Source organism: Sinocyclocheilus grahami, unplaced genomic scaffold (assembly GCF_001515645.1).
Source record: "Sinocyclocheilus grahami isolate Dianchi unplaced genomic scaffold, SAMN03320097.WGS_v1.1 scaffold2162.1, whole genome shotgun sequence".
NCBI lineage: Eukaryota > Metazoa > Chordata > Actinopteri > Cypriniformes > Cyprinidae > Sinocyclocheilus > Sinocyclocheilus grahami.
Genome location: NW_015507341.1, coordinates 11,665 through 17,634, shown reverse-complemented (window position 1 = coordinate 17,634; position 5,970 = coordinate 11,665). Strand labels below are relative to the sequence as shown.

Here is a 5,970-nt window from a genome sequence, read left to right as displayed (position 1 = left end):
CTAGGTCCTACTAATGGTTTGGGTGTAATTCTGAATAGAAGTTTGAAAGTATGCAGGAGTGTTCTTTTGTGGTTGGAATATAATGATGTAAGATTTTGGTATGAAATAACTGAAGAGAATTCCATTTATACTGGATACCTGGGCCACTGCATTCAAAACGACAATGTATTTGCTTTTGAGAGTGAGGTATGCTGTGAAATATGCAATCCAGCTCAGATAGTACAAAATGAGACTAAATGTTATTGATTTGGCCTCATTGTAATTTTTCGGCAGATCTCTTCCCATATAAGAAAACAATAGACACAGGAAACCAAGAAACCAACTTATAAACATGACTATGGTAAAGCATATAGTGTTCCCCATTTCACAAATGAGCATAATTTGGTCTTTAAAAGTCCATGAGTCAGCAATGAGTTTGAAAGTGTCGACAGTCATCCAGATCACACAAGAAATGAAATGAATGAAAGAAACAAATGCAATGAAGAGCCTCTGGCCATTGTGCTTTACCCAAAGGCTGTGCAACTTAGGGAACTGAGTAGCCATTTTAAAAACAGAAATAATTTGAAAGGCACGGACAGTCAAACAGGAAATACAGACAGTGAAGAAATATGCAAATATGACATTTCTCAAGAGGCAAAATACAAATGTTGGTTTTCCAAAGAAAAAGAACACACTTATGCTAGACATAATCAAACTGGTCAGCATGAGGAAACACATGCCGCCACCAGCAGACTTCACCACTGGCGTGTCGTAATTGTAGGCAAAAAGGCAAAATATGGCAATAAGGAGAATAATTAGGCATGCAGCAGAAACCATGACAGTGATGGAGGCGATTTCTGTGAACTGAGGATAGACAACAGAGCGAGTCTTACATGTCGTGCTGCCCTCATCAGACCATTCACCCTCTGCACAAGGAAAACAAGTATAAGGGTCCCCTGAAAAAAAATGTAATAACATAAATGTTTAGTATAGTATTTTGGCAAAAGCAATAGTAACTGGATGTGGGAAAATATTTTGTCTTCAAATCAGACTTCAAATAGCACCATAACTCCAGTAAAGTATTATGGTGATGGAATGGACTGAAGAGGGATATTCCATTCCAAAAATGAACCCACACTCATATCATTCCAAACCTATTTGACTTTCTTTGGAGAAACGTAAAATAAGATATTCTGAAAAAAGCTGACAACCAAACATTTTCCATTGACTTTCACTGTATGTACAAAAAAATACAATGCAAGTTAATAGGAATGGAAACTATTTGGTTAACAACATTCTTCAAAATTAATTTTTTGTGCTCTGCAGGAAAGTTTGGAATGACATGCGGAGGAGTAAATGATGACAGAAATTTTGTTTTTAGGTAGACTCTCCTTTTAAATATAAAATTGTCATTGACTGCCACCTGAGGTACTTACGAGAAAAATCCACATAGCTGTTAGGCGGGCATTTTCTACACGTAAAACAGCAACTATGAAAACCTTCAGTTTGTCTTGAATGTCCCACCTTACACTCAACAGAGCAATTTGAGAAAGGAACCTTTAACAAACAGGAAAATGTGTTATTTAAAGTTATTTTTTTCTTTAGCAGTTTTACACATTTCTATAAACTACGATCAGTGCTCTCAAACAACACAGCCTGTAAATGTCTCAGGTTACGTATGTAACCATGGTTCCCAGTGAAGGGGAACGAGGTGCTGCATCATGGAGTTGATACTATGGGGAACTCCATCAGCATGACCGGTGTCTGAATCACATGCCAATAATCATTGGTTGAGTAGTCCATGACGACACAAGCGTAGCACCCATGAGTTTAAAAGGGCACCTGCAACACACATAATTAACTCTGAAGGAGACAAGCAGAGAAGCCCTGGGCATGGCAATGAGACAAAGCATCTCAACAAGGCTATTAGGGAGCAGGCTACTGATGGGAGCATTTTCAATACAATCACCCTGCAGGTGAGCTTCTAATCCATTTCAACAACCTAGATTTATTAGGTAAGAAAACTCATTAGAATCAGAATGTGGTTTATTCGCCACGTGTGTGTAAACACACAAGGAATTTGTGTACCCTGACTTAAGTAGAGGCACTTCTCCAGTACTCACTATAGTTAATGGTTAAACTATAAAATTCTATAATGACAAATAGGGACACCATCGGCGATCCAACTCGCCACTTTGTAATACTGATTGCCTGGAGAGACCTATAGAAGCACCTTAACAAAGGGGAGCATGTATCCCTTCTTCAAATCCCAACATCAGCTGAGGAGGGAGGTAAATGAAAGAGAGAGAGTCTCACCCTGCTCTACCCTAAGGGTTACTTAAGCAGCCAACCAAAGGGAGCATGCAAGGTGCTAAAAACATTAGTAATTAGTGCTTCACACTACATCCTTCAATGTTGCCACTCCTCCAAGTGGGACCCCAATGCACCTGGGGGCGAGCAGCTTAAACCCTGCCTTGAGTAAAGGCACTCTACCTAAGACCCGATTTAGCTAGTGCTTTGTCTTTTTTTGTTTAAGCACAAGACCATAGTATGTGACAGATAACAAGGAGGGACGCCTCTAGGCGAACTTCCTCTACTGATTAGCATTGTCCAACCAGGGCCATAGTAGAACACCCAACCAAACGAGAGTGAAATTCATACTTTAAGACCCAACAATAGTTGGGGAGGGAGATAAACAAAGTAGAGAGAATTAAACTGACCACCAAATTTGTTCACCTTGCATCAACCCTTAGGGCCATCCAAGGGGAGATATGTCCCTACCACTATTCAGGCAGGGAGACAAACAAGGATCCACTTACTCCATTGACAAGGTGGGAGGTATAAAAAAATCTCACAAACATATATATGGGGAGACAGAGGAGGTGCCTCAACTCGCTCTTTATCTAATTCCTCACAATTGGACATGTCACAATTAATCAGTCAGGTTGGAAAAGTGGCTTCTCCAACCAACATGAAAGCAACAGAGCTGGCAGGGAATGCTCAAAAGGGAAAACACTCCTGTCAGACTCCTCCCCCTGTGATTACTGGCGCGTTTACATGTGCTTCAGACACCAGTCATAGTGATGGCATTCCCTATAGCGTCAACTCCACGACGCAGCGTTGAAGTTCCACTTAAAAAGGGAACTGAACACAATGTAATTTTCATAAACTTACTATAATTTACAAAACATAAATTACAATTACCTCAAACACACAAATATCTTAGATCTTGTTTTTAGAACTGTCAACAGACAACTAAAATAAGGCCATATAGTCTTTATTGAAATGGAAACAAATATCTGCTGCATGGGTTAGTAACTTAAGACTGAATGGAAAGGCTTTGTATTTGAACAATGGTCAAATATTTCATAGCCCAAAGAAACACTGGGTAGAAGTGTGGTGGAGTTATTAATCTCCTCAACAGCAAACCTTACTCACTCATCATGACGATAAATTCCTTTTGCTAAAATAGAAGTCTGTTATTTGGAGAAATATTTAAAACTGATTGACAAAATTTGTAAAGCTAAAAGTTTAGAATAAGGCTCAAAATAAATAAATAAATAAACGTACAGAAACTTTGTTATGCCATGGCAGGAGAGAGTTGTTGATGGTAAACGTAATTTCTGCATGTTTCTCATATGTGCCCACCGTCTCAAACTGTGGAGGATTCACATCAGTGCGCCAGAGCACAACTTTATAACTGATGGCTGGATCATAATTATCATCATATTTCACCTGACGGCCATTGAGTGGAAAATTCAATTTCTTTATCTCTCCAAGAAGCTGTAAGGTGAGTTCAAATAAAAAAAGACAAATATTATTATTAATATTATATAATATAACATTAAAAAATATTACTTTTGTTTTACTCATTTATTAGATTATACAATATAAATAAATAAATAATGTAAGCAATAAAACAATATAATGTATAACATGTAGTTTCATAAAAAACTAATATTGATTTTTTAATTAATTAAAACATCAATACTGTATTTGAAATAATGATTCAACTTTGCTTACCATATATGGTTTGGTCATCGTATTTTTCTGGCATTCATTGATGTCACACTGCAGAACTTTATGTAATGCATGAGCTATCGTATATATGGCAGAATAGATGCCAAAGGAAAATGATGGATTCTCGTTTATAATCTCCTCTGCAGTCAGCAATGAGCAGTAATGACAAACTTGATTGCATGTCTTACTCTTGACTTTGCCCTCAGCATCATTATGGTCAGCATCAGATGTTCCTCTGGCTTTATAGACAAATTGATTAAATCCGGGGAATGACAACAGTCTCTCTGTAATGCCGATGACTGTGCCAATTTTTTCAATTCCTGGCTCTTTTGGAAGCTGTTGATTCATAGCCCATGTTTGACTTGCAATCCATACTTTGTCTTGGATGTTGTTCGCTATGGCTGCTTTGACAATTTTGCTTGCATATTGTGGCAAAGCAAAAACTACAATGACATTGATGTTGAGCATATCAATCTTTTTAAGCGTTAGACTGTAGTTTGCGTTTAGACTTAGACCCTCTTGATAGGCCAAACAAATGCCAGTATTGTTTATATACTTATTAAACAGCTTTAGTCCATCTGAACTGTAATCGTCTTGGCTACCAAGAAAGGCAACCCAGTTCCATCCAAACCACCGTATGATGTGAATAATCATCTCTATCATGTCTTTGTTGCTAGGGATTGTTCTTACAAAGGAAGGATACTGAAGTTTATTGCTTAACACATAGCTAGTAGCTCCATAAGTCACCTTTAAAAGAGAAGAAAACACTCATATATATTTAAATATATAGTAACTTTGTAGTTCTGAACAAAAGGTAGGAAGTAAGTGTGTATTTTGTTGTAAACCTTACAAATAGAAAATTTACCATTGGTATAAGGTCCATTGTGAACAGTGGTGCAATAGTAATAGTTCTTGTGCTTCCATATGGTCCTGTTAAAGCAATTACTTTAGGCTGATAGTTGTTGAGTTTTTCTTTAGGTTTTATTGAGCCATTCTTTGAGATTAAATTTAAGACTGAATTGAAATTCTTTGTATTAGAACAATGATCAAAAATGTCATAGCCCAGAGAAACATTGGGCAGAAGAGTGGTGGAGTTATTAATATCCTAAACAGCAAACCTCATTACTTGCAACATGTGATAGCCAGATTTTGAGGAAATGTGCCTTGAAAACATAAGTGAGGGAGTTAATAGCATGTAATTGAATATTCAGTTTAGCAATGAGGACTTTGAGGAAATGCTGCTTTAATTTAAAATACTGTGCATTCATAACCCGAGACTGCTAAAAGCTCCTTGCTTACCTGAAACATTCGGTGGTCTCTGCAGAAAACAGGGTTGTTTCCTTTTCAATTTCATGTAAAGGGAAAAGGCCACCCAATAAGTAATCTCCCTCCAAGCTGAAGTCTGATGCTGAGCAAGAACTTTTGAAAAAGAAACAATTAGTAAAGCCCACAAGCAAAATGTAAATGCTACTGAGACGCATGGTTTAAGATGAGCTGTTGGTCCTGAAACAGAGATGTGTAGTGGCTCGTTTGAGATCAGTCAGGCTCATATTCTAGACTTAATTTTCTTAAAACACATTTTACTTTGCTTAAACCACCATATTCACTGACACAAATGTCCATTTCCATATCTAATTCACAAAGCATGTCAATCATTTTTTTAAACAGAGCATTACACCACACACATCTCCTCATACATAACACATTTTTGAATTTACAAATCAAACTTAATGCCCTCCCTGGAGGCTGAAAACCAATGCTGAAATAGGACTTCAAATGGACAAGGAAAACAGCAACACTATCACTGTTTGCATAAGCTTTAAATTTTTTAATGTGTGTGTTTAAGATAACCCATAAATTTAAATGTTTTTACATATCTGACATTAATCTAGATTTGTCACCCACAAGTGTCACATTAAACTACCACTTCTAAGAAATTATATCAGGACTGTGCAGCACCTATGCTCTATT

The 5,970-nt window shown here is 37.2% G+C and overlaps 1 pseudogene; it reads right to left on the bottom strand.

Annotated features, from left to right (window-relative positions):
• LOC107574255 (taste receptor type 1 member 1-like) lies at nucleotides 1-5,480 on the bottom strand (annotated as a pseudogene).
• Nucleotides 5,481-5,970: the final 490 nt, after the last annotated feature.